Source organism: Mus caroli, unplaced genomic scaffold, assembly GCF_978045245.1.
Source record: "Mus caroli unplaced genomic scaffold, Mus_caroli_1 scaffold_8, whole genome shotgun sequence".
Taxonomy (NCBI): domain Eukaryota; kingdom Metazoa; phylum Chordata; class Mammalia; order Rodentia; family Muridae; genus Mus; species Mus caroli.
Genome location: NW_028227263.1, coordinates 82406552 through 82429293, shown reverse-complemented (window position 1 = coordinate 82429293; position 22742 = coordinate 82406552). Strand labels below are relative to the sequence as shown.

The following is a 22742-nucleotide window of genomic DNA, read 5'->3' as shown; positions in this document are numbered from 1 at the left end:
GTCCTTGGGTGCTTATGGTTTCTGCAGAGGCCGTCTCTGTGGATGGAGAAGGCAGAGTGGAGTATTTGTTCCTTCTGCATCTGAACAGCGACTCCCATGAGCATCCGAGTCTGTGCTGAGTGCAAAGGGTGCAGATGACCTCCAAGTCCGATCATACTTATTAGTTCCAGCTTCTATGCTGGGAACATGGAATGCAAAGGCAGGGCTTGTTCAGAAAGAAGAGTCTGTATCCGTCCTGGAAGCTGAGCATGTCCAGGCTTTCAGATAAATGTAGCTGTGTGCTCAGAACTGAATGGGCCGCTGGACGCCTTCGGTCCTTCTCAAGCTCTTGGAAACAATAGAAAGCCGTATTAGTAAGAGCTGGTGTGGCCATGACCACATGACCACATGACCACACCACACCAGGGCTCATGAGGTCTGTGATTTTGGAGCTCCCTTGTCAGATGTGGATGTTGGTTAAAAACTCCCTGCAGCTACATATCTGGAAACAAAGCCGAATGTGTTTCGAATTCTGGGAACCACCAGGAGAGGAATTAAAATGGGGAGTGATAGGCGAGATTGCAGCTGTGGGCTGGGAAACCCAGACTGGGTGATGTCATCTGCAGGAGATGGTCTTGTGGCACCAGGTCACGTCAGTCTAAAGGAGATGATTGTCTTAATTCTTTGGGGCCATGCACAACAAGCGAGTGGCCATCTGTTGACTTGCTCCTTAGGTCTCTTGGTAAGTGGGCGTTGGGGTATCCATCGATTGACAGGTAAGACAAGAAAACAGTCACAGTGGGAGATGTCCAATGACACCAGGCAGGAAATGGAAGGTGTCAGTAGTGGCTAGGGCCATGGGTTTGGCACAGGCTTTCCTGGCAGATGTGGTAGCCAATCATTGGAGGTGCTGTCCACAACAAGTGTGGTGTGTTTTGAGGTAAATGCTTTGTCAGTATCCTGTGTATCAGGCAGTGGATCTCAACCTTCTTGATGCTGTAACGCTTTAATAGTATGGTGACTCCAATCATAAAATTATTTTTGTTGCTACTTCATAATTGTAATTTTGCTACTATTATGATCTGTAATATAAATATCTGACATGTAGGGTTTCTTTTTTTTTTTTTTTTTTTTTTTTGGTTTTTTTGAGACAGGGTTTCTCTGTATAGCCCTGGCTGTCCTGGAACGCACTTTGTAGACCAGGCTGGCCTCGAACTCAGAAATCCGCCTGCCTCTGCCTCCCGAGTGCTGGGATTAAAGGCGTGTGCCACCACGCCCGGCTACATGTAGGGTTTCTGATATGCAATCCCCCATGAAAGGGTCTTTGGACATCCATAGAGGTCCCAACACACAGATTGAGAGACACTAGCTGTCTTAGTCAGGGTTTCTATTCCTGCACAAACATCATGACCAAGAAGCAAGTTGGGGAGGAAAGGGTTTATTCGGCTTACACTTCCATGCTGCTGTTCATCACCAAAGGAAGTCAGGACTGGAACTCAGGCAGGTCAGGGAGCAGGAGCTGATGCAGAGGCCATGGAGGGATGTTCTTTACTGGCTTGCCTCCCTTGGCTTGCTCAGCCTACTCTCTTATAGAACCCAAGACTACCAGCCCAGGGATGGTCCCACCCACAGGGGCCTTTCCCCCTTGATCACTAATTGAGAAAATGCCTTACAGTTGGATCTCATGGAGGCATTTCCTCAACTGAAGCTCCTTTCTCTGTGATAACTCCAGCTGTGTCAAGTTGACACAAAAATAGCCAGTACACTAGCCTAAGTGTTGGAGATGTTTCTGCCTATGGAAGGTTCTGGGGAAGGTGGCTGCCACTGGGCACGCTCAGTGCTTAGACCACGAGGCCTGGGTCGGCTGGGAGAGCCCCACAATGCTTCTCTGTTAACACTGGGCATTTGGGAAAGGGCATTTTGCCTTCATAGGACCCACAGCTGGGTTCTGGAACATTCAGGAATCCTGCTGAATAGCAGTGAATTTTTTTTCCCCTTTTGGTTTGTCTGTGTAGTCACATCCATTTCAAGTTTATTTCCTGTCAGTTGCCAGATGTCACTCAAGATAGTTTGCCTTCTGTAAAATGGGATCCACTATTATTTGAAATTTAAATTTTAAATATTCAGTATTTCAGAGTTTAAAAGTCTTGGGTTTCGAGTAATATTTCAGTGTCATCCAGCCTCTTGAAAAAAAAAAATCAACATCACGGAAATATTTTACAATAGGTGCCTTTTAGAGAGAAAGAGCATTTCTATAGCGGCATCTGGGTTTTGTCATACAAAACGCCAATAACTTCGATGCTTGAAAAGAACCTCAAGCAGATGAGGTTTCAGCTTTGACTTTGACAGAGGCTGGCTGGCTGCAGCATGTTCTCAGTGGCCCTGGAGCTGTGGCGGGGGGGCTCTGCTGTGCTCCAGGGGAGCCCAGGGTCCAGCAGTTTGGACTTCCCTGGCTGTTTTCCTGCTCTCTGCTCATGTACACAGAACCTGAGGAAGAAGACACACAGCCACCAGCCCTGCGTCATTTTGCATCTCCAGAACAAATCCGTTTGTCACTTAGCCACACTGGGGTGATTGCCTATGGCTCAAGCTTGTCTGCCACCCTGCCTGGTGGAGATAAGATGCTGAAACCCAGTGGAGTTATTTAGGTGCCACAGAGGAGGAAGCTTAATTTATTGCATCCCCCCTTACCAGCCTCCCCAAACCCATGTACTGTTCTGCTGTGAATGATACTGCCTCATTTTCTCTGGAGCTCTGTGTGGACTCCTTTTCACTCTTCATTTTAAAGCCGTTTAAATTAAAATGCGCATAGTTGGAGCCATTTGCTGATGTTTCACATTTAAGAAAACAATGGGTTGCAGTGGGTCCCTCAGCACCGACTCACAGTACAGCATAGCCTTGAGGAGAGTCCCTTCTCTTGTCTGAGGCTTTCTGGTGATGCTCTGAGCCTAATCAGAACAGCAGCAGCTTGCGGGGAATGGGGAGGGAGAGAGACGGCAGGCTCCTTTCTGTTTAAGTGGCAGAGAGATGAAGATGGATGTATTCCTGGGGTGACCATTCTAAGCAATGAGGGTGTGGACTAGCTAGATTGGACATCACTTAGAGTCTCCAGATGGGTGCAAAGAGAGAATTTATTATTTTAAAAGAGGTTTTTACAAGCATTTCTGAAATCTAATATAGTGATTTAAAAAGAAGATTTCGGTTGTCTTACTTCTGTTGCTATGTTTATTTGAATCGATTTTCAACGATGGGGTTTTGCTACATAGCCCAGACTGGCCTCAAAGTGGAGATCCTCCTGCCTGCGTGCTGGGATTACACCTGTGCACCATCATGCTCAGTTTTGTTATTAGTTTTATAACAATGCTCTGTAATAATGTACTTGCTTAAGATATTTGCCTTCTCTGAAATGGGTTTGAGAGGACCTTATTTTAGTAACTTTTGTTACTTCCTGGAAGACCTGAAAGTGTTTGCAGTGTTCATACTTGGATCTCAGAGATGCCTTCCTCCTGCTCATTCTGTGGGACCGGAGGCCCCGCTGTCTCATGGGCAGAGCAGAGGAGAGAATTTCTGTGTCTCAGATGATCTCACAGTATGAAGCATGGAGCACTCTCAGATCTGTCCTTTCCCGCTTTGAATCTGGGAAAGATGGGATCTGGGGAGGGGTCTTCATGTCCTTGGATGGGACTGCATCATGGGTTTGGGATCTGTATGCAGTCTGTAGAGCTTGCTGATGGCCACGCCCCATGAAGCCCCATTCCTGGCCTCTCAGCTTTCACAGGATGGAGTAGAAGGGCACACACAGGTGACAGAGCCTGGGTTAGTCTGTGGAGCTCTTCAGCTCAGGCCTTATGATATTCTCAGGCTGTCCTTTCTGTTCTTGTTCCTGATCCAGGGATATACAAGAGGAGTAAGCTTGTTTCTTGTAGGCCTTCAAAGGGCTAAGGAGCATCCTTTTAAGCCCCTGGTTAGTCTCCAGATCTTTATGCTTGTTCCCTGGGCCTTTCCCTGGATGGTGCCCTGAGACCTTGGACGTTTACTTCAAACTACAAGGAAAAGATCAGAGACATGGCATTCTCGCAGTTCATTCATGCCCTTGTTACTCAGCAAATGTTTGTTGAATACCTACTGTGTGCCAGGTCCCTGATGGGTAAGCCATAGCCAGATTGTATTCTGGTATGCTAGGTATGTACCCCAGTGTAGTCTGGGACAGGGGCTATAGGGTTTTGCTATTTACTTAGTTAGGTTTCTAATACGGTGATCAAGACCATGCTCAAAAGTAACTTGGGGAGAAAACTGTTTATTTGGGTCATGTATCCAGAGTCATAACCCATTGAGGGAAGCCAAGGCAGAAATTCAAGGCTGGAACTGAACGGAGGCCATGGAGGAATACTGCTACCTATTTTATGCAACCCAGGACCATCTGTCCAGGGGTGACACCACCCACAGTAGTCTGTCCCCTCCCACATTAATCATCAATTAATAACCCACGCACTTGACTACAGGCCATTCTGACAGAGGCAGTTCCTTAATTTTTGAGATTTCTTCTTTCTAGATGACTCTAACTTGTGTTAAGTTGGTTAAGATAAACAAACATAATTACCAGCAGTCATGCATACAGTGGAATGTTGTGCATTGGCATTTGTCTATGGTAGGTCTCAAACCTTCTGTCCTACAAATGGCTAATTGAGGTATCCATTAATAGCCAACTCTGGCCTCCAGGTTCCCCCTGAATTCCTCGGCCCCTACCTGTTATGGGTTTGGCTGACATGCCCTACATTATACCCTAAACTTCTCCAGGCCAGGGCTGGGCTTGCCTCTTCACAGCTCCTCTGGCCCCTGAAGAGCTCAGCCATTTTGGCTATGCCAGTCTCTTGGCCAAGGCATTTCCCATTTCCCCTCCCTCCTTTCTCCACATGGCTCAGCTCAGGGTCATGTCCACCCTGGACTTTCCAAGCTGCCCCTGCCCCTGGCTATGCTCCCCTTTTTATCTGCAATAAAGTTTCTCCTCCACCATACTTAGGAATAGTCATGTCTCCCCACCTCTTTCTTTCATTCAGTCTGTATTGGATATGGACACAGACTAAAGCAAGAACTTCTTGACCAGAAGCAGTTGACTTGTATCAAGTGGCTCAGTGGCTGAGGATAAAGTATCCTGCTATCCCAACCTTCCTGCCGTGGCTACCTTAGCTTCTTGTCACTCTGCAGTTTCCATGGCTACCTGCTGGCTTTGTCTTCACCATAGCCAGAGGAGTGGCATGGCAGGTGAGGTTCTGGTCTAGTTCACTCCTCACTGGGGACCACAAAACTACCATTCTGCATGTGTTCCACCTCTAAGAGCATTTAGGTCTCAGTTCCTTGGCCTGTTCATTCCTTCCTCCTGAATGCTGTGGACCATCCTTTGATTTCAGCCAAGGAGGAAGTCCCTGGGAGCTTTTCTTGAAGGAGCTGTGCTCTCTACCTCCTGGTTTGTCACCACCAAGCGGTAGCATGGGATAACTACTCAGTCACTTGTTAGTAAATTATTCTGCAGTTGAGTTCAACAGATATTAATAGGTGCAAGACTATTCTTGGTTGTCAACTTTACTACATCTGGAATTAACTAAAATCAAGTAGCTGGTTTATACCTATGAGGGATTTTTTTTCTTATATAAATCATCTGAAGTAGAAAGACTCACTTTCAATCTGTATATTTTGAGCTGGGAGATCCATCTTTAACCTGGGCCACACCTTCTGTTGGCAGCCTATATAAAGGACACAGAAGAAGGAAGCTTGCTCTCTTCATCTGCAGATGAAGGCAGGTCCATTCCTTCACTGGTATTAGAGTCTACTTCTGCAGTAATTCCAGTGTATTACTGAAGACCAGCTGAGACATCCAGTCTCATGAACTGAACAAATACTGGATTCTTAGACCTTCCATTGATAGATAGCCATTGTTGGGCTGCCTGGACCACAACCTGGAGGCCATTTGAATAAATCCCCTTTACCTGTCTGTCTGTCCATCCGTCCATCCATCTGTCCGTCCATCCATCCTTATCTATCTATCTATCTATCTATCTATCTATCTATCTTCTATCTATCTATCTATCTATCTATCTATCTATCTATCTATCTATCTATAGCTCACGTTAAGTTGTATTTAACATTTGCAAATCAAGCAAGGTTAAGGTCATTTGTAGAGCCTTACTGTCTTTGCCTGTTCTGGGCATGCCTGGTCATCATTTTAAGTGAATGTGTCTTTATGACTTCTGTTGTTATTTCAGAACTTGAGAATAATTTCACCAGTTGCAGCATAAGACCACTTAAAGTTTAGTTTTTGTGTTTGGAGTTGAAACCTCTTTGGCATATTCTGTTCTGTGTCTAATGCTTGCTCTGGTCTAACATCTTGGTAAACAAGAGGCTTTATTCTCTTCTGGGCATCAGGGACAGGGAATGGGTTCTATGTCATCCCTCTAGCACACACACACACACACACACACACACACACACACACACACAGAGATATCTTCCCCCCTTCCTCTATGAGGAAAGTCTTGAGAGGGTTCTTTAGAGAAATGGCAACTTTGGGAAAGATGTGGGCTTTCTATTATGTCTGGTCTGTGAATTACTTATTTACTTATGGTTACGCTAAGATCAGAAGGATTGGAAATCCTCTAGGAGTTGCGGTTAGCAGTGTCTGGCATGCCATGGTTAGATGGGAGACAGAGGAGAGGCAGGGTCAGACTCTTGCTCCCTTCCAGTGCTCTCACGTCATGCTTTGTCATTTTGGACCTTAGCAGAGCAGCTCAGTCTCAAGCACGGACTAGATTTGGCTGCAACCATATTAGGTCCCATGAAAGGAAAACAGGTTTTGAAAGATATGTATGTAGGAAAACACTTTGTACCTGAACACCAGCTCTGAGGCCTTGAAGCAGTTGCTTCAGTATGGGTAGAGCCTTTGGACCATCTGGGCCTTGGTTTCCCATGGTGTGTCTTGGCTCTTCTTCTTCTTCTTCTTCTTCTTCTTCTTCTTCTTCTTCTTCTTCTTCTTCTTCTTCCTCTTCCTCTTCCTCTTCCTCTTCCTCTTCCTCTTCCTCTTCCTCTTCCTCTTCCTCTTCCTCTTCCTCTTCCTCTTCCTCTTCCTCCTCCTCCTCCTCATGTGGCCTGTATTTTGATTTGCAGGTGGTGTGGCTATTTTACCTAGATACTCTGATCCTTGTGTCACACACACTGGGCTACCTGTCACCTCCCCTCAGCTTTTCAGCCACCTGCATGGTTCTTTCTATGAACTCATCCTAGACAACCCCCTGCCCCATATCCAGGAAAAGGTAAGGAGATTTTGCCAAATGGTCTCCCAGTCTCTCATTTGCTTCTACCTTGCTAAGCTCTTGATGAGTGAGCTTGGAGTGGAGCCATGACACATGCCCCATGTCCCTTTCTCTCTAAGTGATATCCTAGTGCCTAGGAGGGCCTCAATGGTTGGGACTTGGCCACTGAGCAATTCATATCCTGAGGCCTGTTAGGTACAGATGATCACTGGCACATGTTACAAGCTACCAGTGTGCCTGTTCTCTATAGTGCATATATTACCATCTATAGACAGATACTCCATACCACAAACAGATACTTCATACCACAGACAGATACCCCACACTACAGATAATTCATATTCACAAGCACTCCGTGCTCCAGACAGACCCTATATTATAGACATTTACCCTATACCACAGACAAATACATTATGCCTTAGACAAACCTTGTAGCATAGATACCCCATACCACAGATAAACATCACATACCACAGACAAGCACTCCATACCACAGATAAATATCCCATACCACAGATAAGATATTCTATACTAGCCGGGCATGGTGGCACACACCTTTAATCCCAGCACTTGGGAGGCAGAGGCAGGCGAATTTCTGAGTTCGAGGCCAGCCTGGTCTACAGAGTGAGTTTCAGGACAGCCAGGGCTACACAGAGATACTCTGTCTCAAAAAACCAAAAAAAAAAAAAAAAAAAAAAAAAGAAAGAAAAAAGAAAAAAGATATTCTATACTATGAACAAATACCCTGTACCACATACACACATCACACTTACACACAAACACACTTATTCTGTATCCCTAATAACACATCACACCCACATACTTACACACATACATGTGCATGCATGGCACCTCACACCTTACCATTATGTCATACACACAGACACACCCATATGTATCATGCCCACTCCACACTCAACAGACTATATTCCTTAACATGTATCAATATCACACCATATGCAGACACTATAGCACATCCCGCACACATTCATGCACAGGCTCTGAGTGGATCCCGGGATGGAACTCAATCAAGGATGACTTTGCCAGCTGACTTTACGTGTTGTCCCTAAGTACTTTTGAGTGAAAAGAAGAATACCCCAAGCCAGAGAGCACAAGCTGCCAAATGCAGATAGCAAGCTATCCTGCTGGCTCTGGACTGGGAAATCCTGCAGTTGGGAGAAGTTAGGGGTCCAGACAAAGGCTGGCATGGTCCCTAAGGCCTTCTGTGATGACCTCTCCCCTCCCTTCCCCTCCTCTCTTCCTCCCAATGAATATGGAGGAAGAAAGTCAAATTTCAAGGATTTTCATGAATCTTCTTCAGTCTGAAGGGAAAGACCATGGCAGCGGGGAGCGTTAGAAACCCAGGGTCTGTTTTCACTGCCTTCTGGGAAAACTTAACTCCATCTTCTGGCTTAGTGGATAGCTCACTAATTATGCCCATTCTTACACTTAGTCCCCTGAGTACCATATCACATAGGGTATTTTTAAAAATTAAGCTTTCTTCTCACCAGTTTTAGATTTGTAAAACAAAAAAACAAAACAAAACAAACAAACAAAAAAACCCAAAAAACAAAAAAGCAAAACCCTAAGCATCAAGTTTCCAGTCCGCTGGCCATCTCCTCAGTGTATCCCTGGCTCCACCTGTTCTTAGCATCTGACCTGGGCCACACTGGCCACAGCTGAGGCTGCATAGAACATGTTGCTATCTGCTTCTGTCCGTGGTGTATGTGGTGGCTCCCTTTGTGTGGCATTTGACAGAGTTGCGTGATTGGTCTAACTCATCTCTTTCATGTAAACACCTTTGTTTCATTAATTCACTCTTGTTTGAGAAACATCCCTTGTCACATCCTTTTTCATCTTTGCTTCCTGTGGCATGGGGAAAGGACCAGAAGTCCAGCTGTGGGGCTGGTGGGCTGGTGCAGAGAATGATGTTCACTGTATCCATTTTCCTCTCTGGTCTTAGCACCTTCCCTGTGTTCCTCTGGGGAGCCTAGCATAGCTGGTCACTGTTTAGGCTCCCTTGTGATGCACCAGAGCTTCCCTCCCTCAGCAAAGCAGACCCCACAGTGATGGCGACAGCGGAGTGGTTTGTAGCACCTTCAGGAGGGTGCAGATGACCCTAAGAGCCTCATGAGCATAGGCCATCTCCATGACTCATCCCACAGCATTGCAAGAGGTGCGAGGTACCAGTGTCCATTCCCTGGGTGAGGGAATTGCAACACAGAGAGCTTAAGAGGCATCCCTAGGATCACAGAGCCCAGGAAGTGGCAGAGCTGGGACTTACACGTAGGCTCCAGTGCTTCTTCTCTGCTCAAGAGTGACCAGTGGCCCACTGCAATGGTAGCTGGCATATGAGGCTTGGCCCATACATTGTGGGAGAGAAGACAGGAGCAATGCTGATGTAATATGCCCCTCCCCCTTGTATTTATATGTTCAGGACATTGAGGATCCTAAATGGGAGACATAGGGACTAGGCCTTCTGGCTGGGAGGTGCCCCTTTGCCCACTTCTTATCCTTCTTGAATCCTTGGTTTCTTTTGTTTGAGAACATTCTGGTGGGATGGAGTGTTTTCTGTTTTTTTTTCTTTTTTTTTTAGAGTTATGAATGGGTGAGTGGGTGAATGAGTGGGCATGGGTGCCTGGAGGCTGGAGAGGGCCAGGCATTAGAAAGGGAAGCGGGGCAGTAGCCGTTGCCTGCTCTGCTGCTCCATGATGGAGCACGAATGGGTGACAATCCTATATTCCTCTTGTGGCTGCTGTCATTGCCCAGAGGGAAGCACAGTCTCCCATATCCCAGGAGTTCCATGTCATTTTAATGTCCCCGTTCCTGCCAGCTCACTGTGAGGATGAATAGACACGGGGTGGGAGGGGATTTTAGAGATTTTTCAGCCCCTCTCTTTGTTGAAACAGGAAATAGCCTGGGTGTGGGTGGCTCTGAGGAACAGGCTGTCTTCCTCACCCTTCAGGGAAGCTTGGCCTGTAGCATTTGGCTACGGTGATTCAGAGAGCAGAACCCTCGCCAGCGCTCAGGACCAGCTCCTGTGCAGTAACAGATCCTGGGGGCCTGTAAGGAGATCAAGGAGGCTTTGGCTGCACCACTAAGATGTAACTTATGGCTGCACTTCCAAGACACATTCAAGGTTTCTGACTTATCTTGTCCCAGTGCTGGGACATAGGAGGGTTTGAGCATTCAAAAGTAAGTACATCTCGGGGGGCTGTATATTGAGTTGTGAGTGAAGCCTCCCAGATTCTGAAGTTGGGTCACTCAAGAAAACATTGATTTTTCTGAACTCTCAGTTCAGGGGCCAAGTCTGTCACTGAGTCCACACTCCCTGGGTCAGCATCAAGTCCAGTTGTAAGTGTTGGGATGCATACCAAGGGACACAGCAGATGAAGACAGAGGACTTCTGCCCCAGTACGTGAGGACAGTGGCAGATACTGACCTTGCTGTCAGATGTGCGTAGGGATAGGTGGGCGGGGCACAAGCAGCATCCACAGGGTCCCCGAGGAGGCCAGCCATGCTGGTACCCATCAGAAGCTGACCTGGTGGAGCTGAGGAATGACAGTGGTCCCATGGGACTGGGACAAGATAAAGGCCAGAGGGTATGGAGAAAGACAGAGGTCTTTCCAAACATTCTGAGGACTTGCTCTGGAAGACAGTTGGGGTGCATGAGAGGAGGGTGAGACCCTCTCTGCTTGCTGTTTTACTAACAGCTTTAAGGAGTTATAATTCACATATCTTCCTGAGGTTTGTCCCTTAAGGTATCTGATCCAGTGTTTTTAAATGTCTTCATGATTTTCACCATTGACCTCTACTGAATGAAAAAGAAAGAAATAAAAAGGAAAGGATATGACTATTCCTAGGTGTATGGTGGAGGAGAAAGTTTATTATAGATATGTGGGAGAGCATAGCCAGAGGCAGACACATCTGGGAGAGTCCAGCGTGGACATTAATAGACTGACTTGGGTCATGTGAGGAGATGGGTGAGGAGAAGGGAGAGAGAGGAACCAGATAGCAGCTGGGAGACCAAAAGGTACAAAGAGGGTAGATAAACAAAATGGCTGGGTTATATAGGGAAGGGGAGCTAGGGGAAGGTCAGCCCAGTCCCTGAGCTAGAGAAGTTTAGGATAGGGGGCAGGGTATGCCAATCTGAAGGCCCTGTAACAGGTTGGGACTGAAGGATGAAGGGAGCACCTGGTGGCCAGGTCTGATTTGATATGTTAAATAGGCACCTCAGCCATTTGTCCCAAGTCTGAAACCTAATGTGTGCATGTGTCCATTTCAGTTACTCCCCCATCTAATGCTGTGCTGTCTTTAAATAAGTGTTTGGTGTGCATTATCCCAGATAGGCCTGTGATTGTCCTGCTTGTACAGAGAGCATTGGTTTGTATTGATGGATACATCCTAGATGCCAGGCAGAATGGACTGGGCTAGAGGTAGAAGCTCAAGACTGGGAGATGCAAGCTAGGGTAGGAGGTTGAGGCCAGGGTGGGGTTGGAAAGGTTGTGGAAGAAGAGTCCATTTGAAGCTAGAGCCTGCTAACTCAGGAGGAAGGGCATCTAGAGGGACCTTAGATGGGTAGTGTAGCTGGGAGAGGGAGACTGTGGTTGTAGCAGGGTCCTGCAAAGGGAGGTGGTGCCAGCTTGCACCACTGAAAGGCAGTTGCCTGTAGATGTGCCTTGGGGAGTTGGTTAGGTGTGAACTCAGAGAGTGTGGAGCTGTCAGCTTAGATGAGCATTGTTTGGTCCTTGGCCTTGTAGTAGATGCACTGAGGTATGGAAGTGCCTCTCTGTCTCAGGGCCTCAGCTCCCAGCGATGGGTTAGGCCATGGGGAAGATGTAAGCCAGTGGTTTGAGGGTTTGCCATGTCTAATCTTCACGTGTCTGAGGAGCCACACAGGTGACTGATTACTCTCAAATGTCCCACAAATCTTCATCTGTCCAGTGCAGAGCACTTCATTCAACACACAGAGATATATAGCTCCTTTGGAGACTTTGTGCAAAACTTGTGACATTTCTCTGGCTTTTCTGCCCCTTTGATCATCTTGAAGATGTTTTTAGAAAAGGAGAATCTTCCTGTTGGTATAAAACAAAGTCCTCATCTTCTCAAGTGCTGACAAAGCAGAAAAGGTGTGACTGCAGCCTCACGGTGAGCATGGCTGTTCACTGAGCCCAGGTTGCTCCCAGCACATGGCAGAGAGCATGAGGGCCCTAACTCCATTGGGACTTAGCTATGAGATGTGGAGCCAGTGACTGGCTGGTGTGACAGGACAGGATGAGACTAAAATTCCCTCAGGCCTGTCACTCGGCTATGGCCTCCCTCAGGGGAGGCTCTGTCACTGCCAGCTCTCCTCATTGCAGGTCAGCCTGGAACTCTCCCAGAGGTAGATCCTCCCAGGCTGAAATTTCAGGGGGGAGGCCAGGCATCAGAATGAGTCTCCATCAGGGTCCTGGCCCCCTTCCCTGTGTGCCCCTCCTCACTCTCTGTGGAGAGGGGTTTGTGCCCCTCCCACTCCACACTCTAAGGCATTCAGGGCTCTAGGTCAACACTTTCTTAAGTGGTCTGAGCAGTTTTGCTCCTGGTGCTTGTCTGGGTGGTTCTGCCATCTTCAGAGCTTTCAGGACAAGGCCAGAAAGCAGCTGCCCATAAGGAAGGTGAGGGTGGAGGTTATTCCCAAAACATGTCTGGCTTCCATGACTATTTGAAAGGGTCCAGGACATTTTGAAGAGTTGAGAGCTGTTGATTTGAAAGCTTGGAATAGAGATCAATTCCCCTGCTCTCCAGTGAGGAGACACAGACATGGCTACAGTCAGTAAAAGGTGGGTGTAGGTTGGGGCTGGTGTCAGGGGGAAGCACTAAGCTGAGTTGGGTAGGGAAGGCTGGGGGCATATTGTAGATTAAATAGTGTGGTCAGGAAGCTGGCACTTGCTTGGTGGAGAGAATGGAGGAAGGGTGCAGACATCTGAGAGAATGGCCCATGCAAAGGTCCTGGGGTAGCCCTGTTTGTCTGTTCAAGGAAGAATAAAGAAGCCAGATCATATCTGATGAGATTAGGAACATTGCTGGCTTGTTTGTGGAGTTTAGAGGTGGAGCCTACATGGAATATGTGGGATGATAGAAGGAGATGGGTTCAGGGTGTTGCTGACCAACCAGATGCAGATACTTTGGAGGAGACCAGAGTGCTATCATTTCATGCGGCAGGGGCATTCAAGTGGGCTTTCAGAGGAAGACATATGAGGGATTCTAAAAGATTCACTTGGAGCAGGGATGTCCAAGGGGTAAGTGGTGTATGGAAGATGCTCTTGCTGGCTGCTGTTTGGCTACTTGGAAGCTAGGTCATCTCATTGTCCTATATGTCTGCAACCTGTTCCTTGTGCCCTGGTCCATGCAGTCCTGTTTGTATCAGCTGACCTACATGCTATGGTCTCTTACTCCAAAAGAATCTTCAGTACTAGGTAGATAAGGGCTCCCTGAGGCTCCTGGGAAGGAGCTGGCTGGGGACACCCTAAGAGTGGTACATGGCTATTGCCACTGTACCCGCTGACCTCTGTGAGTACACACGGGGTCAGGGACCGGGCTGGTAGTTTTGCAAGTACTAACTCTAATGACAGATGCAGCGGCCCTGATCTGGAGTCTCTGACCTTTGGAGCATGGCCTGGGGATGAAAGCTGGGTGTTACTCTATCTGGGCCTTTCCCAGTTGGCCTTGTCACCTCTGACTGGCTTGGCGTGGCTGTTTCCACCTGGTCAGCATTCATAGTGAAGTGAGCCATGGTGGGTAGTATCAAGTGGCATTGATGCAGCTTGGGATTCGGGAGCCAATCTCTTCACAGTGCTCTGTGGGTCAGGTATGGGGGAGGGGAGAGCAACTGGCCCTGGGAACTGTGCCTCTGTTGGCTGCTTTATACAACTATGGGGATTATAATAGGCTAGAGTGGCCTGCACTTCCCTGCAAATGTGCTTCCTGGGTGGGCCTGGAATGTGGCCAGCCTGAGAGAGAAGGGCAGGATGCCAGGGTACCCAGGCAGAGGAGGGTCGTCTACTGGGCAATGGTACATGGAAGAAAGCCAAGTACCTAAGCCCTGCTCCAGAAAGCCTGCCCTAGGTGGCCTACCCCACCAGGATGGAGGGCCTTTGAAGCTGTCCTGGCTCTCAGGCAGCCTCCATTTTCCCATGGGACATTCCTGGAGGAAGCTGGTGGATCTACTTTTAGCCCCAGGAACACATTGCTGGTGACACTCCCAGGTTAGTAAGGGCAGGTGTGCAGAGTGACAGCGATGGGCGTCTATGTTTGCGAGATGGACAGGCAGCTCCTGGATGCCCAGGATGCACGGCCAGGATCCAGAGGAGGCAGCCAAGGTCATGGGGACTTTTTCTTTGCATCTTTTTTTTTTTTTTAATCCAGAATGATTTTACAGCACATCCTGGGTACAGGGAGCTGCTTAGTGAGTGTCCAGTCAATCTTCTGCAGACTCTACACGTTCTTCACTAAGAGAGACCCGTGCCTTCTGTTCTAAGGCACGCCCAGTGAAGCCTGTCTCTCCCAGGTCATCATGTGCCTCACAGACACAATAGTTTCCTCCTATAGCCTGAAACTTCTCATGGCCCTCTGTGCCAGTGAGACAAGAGCCTGGAGCTGGCTTTACAGTGTCCCACCTGGTGGATGCCCTTTGAAACACGTGCTTCGTCCCTATGCTTCGAATGCTCCCCCTCCCCCCGCCCCCCCTCCGTGCACGCATGTGTGTAGGCGTATGTGGATGTGGACGTGCATGCACGTGGGTACATATGCACATGTACGCTCCAGGTTGATTCTGGGACTCAACCTTAATGGGCCTATCACCTAATTCCTTGAGGCAGGTCTCAGTCAAACCCATGGCTGATGGTGCCACTAGCCATCTTGCCCTTGGGATACTCTGTTCTTTAGATGCTGGAATTACAGGTGGGCTAACACTGGCGTTTATGTGGGTTCTGACGGGGGTGTGTGTCTGAGCTCCTGTCTTCATGCTTGCAAGGCACACAGGTTAATCATGGAGTCCCACCTCCACCCCAGCTCTTTTTGTTTGTTTATTTCATCTCCTTTCCTTTATTCTCCATTCTTGGAGGCTGCCATCGAGGTTTGCTGGTGCTGAACTATTTTCTCTGCCATTTAAAGGTTGGGCCCTGGTGAGGCTAGGCAGGGTCTCAGGGGGAGAAATGAGTCCTATGGGGGACAGGGGAAATGTGAGATACAATGAGGCCAGGTGCAGAGCGATGTCCTTACCAGAGTTCAGGGAGAAATCCTCAGTTGGTTTTAAAGCATGACAAGAAGTGTGCTGGGGTGTCCATAGGAATAAACAAGGGAATACTAAAGATGGCGGCGGGCACGCCCACGCATGGTGTGCCCCTCCCCCCCCCACTCCCCGCCCGCGTGCAGGTGGGGTGAGGCCGTGGGGCATGATGGGGCAAGGCTGTAGCTGTGCACGGCGCCTGGGTCTCAGTCATCTTGCATGCTGTGGTTCAGAGTCAGTGTCTTGTATCTCCATCTATGCCGTGAGAGTCGCAGAGCAAAAGCAGGTTTCTCTGGTTCGCTGTGGTAGGTCAGGCACAGGTCTGGTTAGGCTCATGTTTCCTCCCTCCTCATCCTTGTGCATCCTAGTGGATCCCAGACATTGGGGAGGCTCCAGCTGGGTGCCCCAGCTCTATGAGCAGGACAGAAAGCATGTCCAAGGAAGCTGCAGGAGAGAACCCTGCCGTGGTCTGCCTTAAAGCTCAGCGAAACTCTGGTTCCCAGGCAGCAGCTCCTTTCACAGACAGAGCATTAGAGGAGGAACCAAGGGCATGTGCAGAAGGTGGCGCACAAGTCACTTTTTGGGCCCCAACATCCTTTGAGGCTCAGACGCATGCGCAGCCTTCTCCAGCTCTCCCTAAAGAGCTAAGACAGAAACCAAGGTGTCTGTTTGTTTTTGTAGCTCAGGGCTGAAGAAATAGCAAGCCACTAGGGTGGATGTTGCCCACCCAATGTCTCTCTCCAAGCACTGAGCACAGTCACTGTTTCTTTGCAGAGTCCCTGTTCATTTTGTAGCTCAGGGCTGAAGAAATAGCAAGCCACTAGGGTGGATGTTGCCCACCCAATGTCTCTCTCCAAGCACTGAGCACAGTCACTGTTTCTTTGCAGAGTCCCTGTTCATCGAAGAAGCATCCCATCCACGTGTCGAAAACACTATTGTGAGAGAAGTCACTTGAATCACCCAGAGCTCTGGGCCTTGAGTAGTATTTTGCTACTTTGAGAAAAACAAGCTGGGAACAGAGCCTTGGTGTGTGGGGGAGGGGATGCGAAGGTGGGTGGGTGGATGGAGGGATGTTTGATTGATTTCAGGATCTTCTGCAAAAGGGTTTGAGAAGTCGATTCCCCATATACTTACTGTGGCTCCAAAGTAGGCCCGTTTAGTGGTCTATGCTGACCTTTAGGTGTGAATATGAAGGGCTCCCTTGAAGATGTCAGGAAACTCATGACCAGCTGCATGCTGTATTTCCAGATGATGTCTCTTCTAGAGAATATTAAAGTTCTGAATCTGTCCTTGTCTGTGAATGAGTGGACTGCCTTCCCAACCTGCTGACACTGTGTTATCTTTGTATCACAGTTCTCTGGATATTGAGGCACTGCTGGAGCTCAGCCAGGGGACCCCACCCCCACCCCCAAACCGTTGGTGGTAGACTTTCCTGCAGACAGGGACAGGGAGAGCCATCCTGTGTGTGGAGACTGCCGGTGAGTAGGATACGTTTCCCATCTCCAGCTTTTCCTGGTGTACAATTGGGACAAAGCCCCCATTAACATGCTAAGGAACAGCCTCGCCTTTCTCTAATGAGACTGTAGTACATTCATGCTGATTTTCAACTTTGTTGGGTTTGAAATATTCTCGTTTACAGTTGTCTCTTGGTATCCATGTGGGTTGGTTCCAAGGACCTCTGTGGGTTCCTGGATCTGAGGGTGCTGTAGTCCCTTATGTGTGCAATGCTCAGTGTTTGCACAGGGCATGTAACAGATGACTTCTGGTACTTCATATGTTACAGCTACTATGTGAATACTTGTTTTATTGTTTAGGGGATGGCAAGAATCACACCTGCCTGTGCTTGGTATGGACTGGTCCATTGTAAGCCCAGTACTATAACACAAGAGGCACAACACTGTGCTGTAGGGAGACTGCATGTCTGGAGGGTTTTGTAGGTGAGAAACATTTTGTGTTTTTAAGACCTGTAAAAAAAAAAAAAAACAACAACCAAAACCAGCTTTGATTTGTGTGTTGGTTGGATCTATAGATGCAGAGCCTGCATTTACAGAGGGCAAAAGACAGAGGAGAACCAGCAGTATTTGAAGGACAAATGACCAGGAGGTCTTCTATTTGTGTCCTGCCCATGGGAGCTACTGTTCTTGGGTCTGCTCTCAGGGTCCCTCCAATCACCCACAGTGTATTCTTAGAGATCGTCCCTCCTGGTCAGTGGTGATGGTCTCAGAGCAGCCATTATTAGCTCTGCAAGGGTTTCAGGAAGCAGGAGCAGACAGGGAATGGGCAGTGTCTCTGTGCTCTGTGTGGCAGTGGAAGTTCTTAAGTTATTCCGCATCTAGACCCGTGGTATGACCCAGGTAGTCAGTCCAAGGCGCTGTTGCTGTGGGCAGACCCAGTCAGCAGAAAGCAGGCTGGGGACTATATAGAAATTCCCAAGCAAGTGCATCTGAGGCATCTGCAACTATGTGAAGATGTGTTATCTCCAGGGCACCTTCCACTGGGGAATGAGAGTGGCCGGTTCTGAGTACCTCCAGCATGACAAAGTACCACAGGCTGGGTGATTTAAATAACAGAAGTTTGTAGTCTCTTCGTTTTGGAGGCCTGAAATCTTAGAAGACCAAGGTGCTAATAGGGTGGTTCCTTTGCGGGCTCAACAGGAAAGGTCTGGTGGTTTGCCAGTCACCTTCTCTGTTATTTGGTTTGCGACAGCACACCTTCACATAGCTTTCCTTTGATATGCCTGTCTCTAACCATTGGTGTAGGAAGGAAGGGGCAGATGAATGCCATTCTGAGTCCTAAGGTTAACTCCAAGGCCAAAATCAAGACAGGCCATCCTTTGGACTGTCTTATATCTCCTCAGGGATGGTGCAGATCTCAGTGAAAAGAAAAATCAGTCACTCAGAACTGTCTCAAGGGTCCACTCCTCAGAGAGTGCTTTTTCTTTTGTGAGAAAACCATGTGTCTACTTGAACCTACTCTCCACCTGTGGGTTTACTTACAATTTTTTTAAATGATTTATTTTTATTTCATGTGCATTGGTGTTTTGCCTGCATGTATGCCTGTGTAAAGGTGTCAGATCCTGAAACTGGTGTTATAGACAGTCAGCTGCCATGTGGGTGTGAGGAATTGAACCCAGGTCCTTTGGAAGAGCAGGCAGTGCGTTTAACCACTGAGCCATCTCTCCAGCCTTACACTTACATTTTTAATGCAAGTCCATGGTTCATTTTTAACAATCTGTTCTTTCGCTACTGTGTCTTGTTTAGTTCAGTGTTTGAGACAAACGATAACCACTACCAACAAACCCACCCCTCCAAAACAAACTAAACAACTGCTACATAAAACACCTAAGACATAAAAAAAAAAAAAACATAAAAACACTGTATCACAGGAGACCCACGAGCTCTGTCTAACAGGACACAGTTCCCTTTTACTTTATATGATCATCAATCACATTTCTTTCTATTCCTGTTGCTGTGATAAAATAGCCCTAGATAAGGAGCTTATTTTGACTCCTACTCTGAGGGTTCAGTTCCCCATGGGGGCAGAAGCTTGAAGGATCTGTCTACACTTGTCTGCCATCAGGAAGTAAAGGGAGGTGAATGATGTATATCAATCAGTAAGCTCTCTCCTTTTTATGCTGGCTAGGACCCCAGCCCAAGGAATGGTGCCACCCTTAGTTTGGATGGCTTCTTCTACCTCAATTGATCTAGTGTAGATAATAGTCCTTTATAAAGTGCATAAAGATTGTGTGTGTGTGTGTGTGTGTGTGTGTGTGTGTGTGTGTGACGCCTCCATTGCTAGTGGGATTGCAAGCTTGTACAACCAATCTGAAAATCAGTCTGGCGGTTCCTCAGAAAATTGGACATAGTACTACCAGAGGATCCCGCAATACCTCTCCTGGGCATATATCCAGAAGATGTTCCAACTGGTAATAAGGACACATGCTCTACAATGTTAATAGTAGCCTTATTTATAATAGCCTGAAGCTGGAAATTACCCAGATGTCCCTCAACAGAGGAATGGATACAGAAAATGTGGTACATTTACACAATGGAGTACTACTTAGCTATTAAAAACAATGAAATTCTTAGGCAAATGGATGGATCTGGAGGATATCATCCTGAGTGAGGTAACCCAAACACAAAAGAACAGACATGATATGCACTCACTGATAAGTGGATATTAGCCCAGAAACTTAGAATACCCAAGATATAATTTGCAAAACACAAGAAAATCAAGAAGAAGGAAGACCAACGTGTGGATACTTCATTCCTCCTTAGAATAGCGAACAAAATACCCATGGAAGGAGTTACAGAGACAAAGTTTGGAGCTGAGATGAAAGGATGGACCATCCAGAGACTGTCCTACCCAGGGATTCATCCCATAATCAGCCACCAAACGCAGACACTATTGTATAAGCCAGCAAGACTTTGCTGAAAGGACCCTGATATAGCTGTCTTTTGTGAGGCTATGCCGGTGCCTGGCAAACACAGAAGTGGATGCTCACAGTCAGCTATTGGATGGAACACAGGGCCCCCAATGGAGAAGCTAGAGAAAGTACCCAAGGAGATGAAGGGGTCTGCAACCCTATAGGTGGAACAACAATATGAACTAACCAGTACCCCCAGAGTTTGTGTCTCTAGCTGCAGATGTAGCAGAAGATGGCCTAGTCGGCCATCATTGGGAAGAGAGGCCCCTTGGTCTTGCAAACTTTATATGCCCCAGTACAGGGGAACACCAGGGCCAAGAAGTGGGAGTGGGTGAGTAGGGGAGCAGGGCAGGGGGAGGGTATAGGGGACTTTCGGGATAGCATTTGAAATGTAAATGAAGAAAATATCTAATAAAAAATTGAAAAAAAAAGATGTGTGTTTGTGTGTGTGTGTTTGTGCACGCACGCATGCATATGTGAATGTAAGTGATTCTGGATCCTGTTAAGTTGAAAATATTAAACATCACATCAGTCATACCAAATTAAGATGCAGCCTAATGGCCTTAATTGGCTTTGATCAAAGATGTTATATATATAAAGAGTGTCACAGCATAAGTTTTGAGAGTCAGGACCTCAGCATTATTCGGGGGCAGCACAGTATCAACTCATAAACACTCCCCTGCTTCAGTAAGTCCAGGCCTGTTCTTGTGTTCTCTATGGGGTCCAATCCCTTGTGCAGAGGTGAGAACATTGCTGTCATCTGAGTAATAGCCCCACTTGCCCTTTTCCTGCTGGGAGTTCCAGGCTCAGGACATAGCAGCACATGGCTCTGCTCTTTTACCACACAGCCTTACCCTGGGCATACAGTCTAACTCACATTCTACCTGTATCTTCCAACACTGGTTCTGCTTAGCTCCCATCCCACAACAATACTTTCCTGGCTTTTCCCCCCACCCCAGTCCCCATCTTCGTCCCCGTCCCTGTTTCCATCTCCATCCCCATCCCAGACCACATTCCCACTGAGCCAGCTCAGTTCCAAGACTACAGCTACCTTCCAGGGAGTGTCCCGACCTGCCTGTCCCAGGCTAGCCTGCTCCTGTCTGTTCACTGCTTCCCCCTCACTACATAATGATATTATGGTCAACAGTGGGCCACACACAGGAGTGGAGCTGAAACCTTCCTATAGCCTAGGCTGTTGTGCTGTCACTGTCCAGCATGTCATCCATGTGTTTGCAGGCTGCACTGCCAGTCATGTGACAGTGCAGCTTGCAGCGACTTGGTGACAGTTGTTGTCATTTGGATCTGGAGTGTCCCACGAATTTCAATATATTAGACACTTAATCCCTGGAGTGATTCCTTCATGAAGTTGTGGAACCTTTAAGAGACAGCATAGTGGGGGCTCCTAAGGTCACTGGAGATCTGCTGTAGAAGGGACAGTGGTACCCAAATCCTTCCTTTTTCTCCTCCTTCTGTGTGCCCCTTAGATGAGTAGCTTTGTTCTAACATGTGCTTTCTGTCATCATGTGTTATCTTGTCATAGCCTAGAAGCAATAGGGTCACCAACTATGAGCCCAAACCTTTCTTCTTTGTAAATTGATCATCTCAAGCATTTTGTAACGCTGGATTACAAAACATAATTCACTATGTGATTGGCTTATGTATTTATATCTATATTTCTAAAAAAAATGTATGTACCACATGTGTGTGTGTGAGTGTGCATGTGTGTGTGTTCCATAGGAGTAAATCCAAGGCCTCTATGCATTAGGTTACTTTTCTACTGTTGAGGCATATTCCAGCCCTACACTGGTATTTCTTCAGTTCCTATTGTGGCAAAGGAGACTTCAATGCATAGCTTCTCCATCTTGGAGCTATACCATCTAACTAACGCATTTCTATAGTTAACTGCCTAGTGCCAGTCAGGGCAGTCAGAACCATGCTACTCTAACAAACACCTGCCAGGTGTAAGGTGTAGGCAGCCATTGTTGATTGCCTTTCAGTCTGCCCTGTCGTGGGCCCTGGATTTTCCAGACTGAACAAGTCTTTCCAACAGCTCAGATAGTCATTAGAACTTTGAGCAGTGTTTTCCAATGGGACATGTATGGTGTATACTTTTTAGCCATAGTGTTATTGCACACGTACTAGGCATGGGGTGATGTAAACACAGATCTTGCATCCACCAGGCAATGAAAACCTCCATGACTGACTTTGTTTCAACATTTGATTCATTACGGTCGTCTGGAGCTGAGCCTGGATAACCTGGAGTATATCGAAGAACAGCTTTCTATCCTGGGCACAGGGCAGGGACAGACAAAGTGGCTGACACTGGATCTGGTGAGGGGCAGTGGAGCTGAGAACCTTAGCAGAGAGCACCCAGATTCCCTGCTGTCCCCCCATCTAGTATCCTCTCCCCTTGAGTTGCCACCGCTGGCCTCCCTGCAGCAGGGTCACCTGTCCTGACCCTTTCTCATCTCTGCTGTGCTGGGGCTTTGTGCTTTGTGCTTTGTTTGCTCTTTGGTAGTGAGTGGGCGGCGGGGGGGGGGTTCTTTACTCTCCTCCCCCAACTGGAGGGCCCATCACTCTGCACTGCTGCTGCTTGGTGCTTCGGTGCCCTGTCAAGAGAGACCTGTGTTTCAAGAGAAGACCCAGGAATGTGTCAATTGCCCCTTCTTAAAAACCAGAGGTCAGGGGAAGGGGGAAACAAAACAAAACAAAACAAAACAAAAAAAACAGAGGTCAGGATGGCCACTTTTGGCTTGCCCCATCACCC

General features: G+C 47.6%; 1 protein-coding gene across 8 annotated transcripts in view; it reads left to right on the top strand.

The window, feature by feature from the left end:
* Apba2 (amyloid beta precursor protein binding family A member 2) overlaps positions 1-22742 on the top strand; it is a 243735-nt gene that overhangs the window by 35583 nt on the left and 185410 nt on the right. For 4 of the 8 annotated variants that reach the window (XM_085841672.1, XM_085841675.1, XM_085841671.1 and 1 more), the window contains 2 exons: positions 16437-16575; positions 16903-17027. The gene's annotated coding sequence lies outside the window, so the exon portion shown is untranslated. The remainder of the gene's footprint in view (positions 1-16436; positions 16576-16902; positions 17028-22742) is intronic. The other 4 variants (XM_029480040.2, XM_021167642.3, XM_029480041.2 and 1 more) reach the window with 2 other exon arrangements.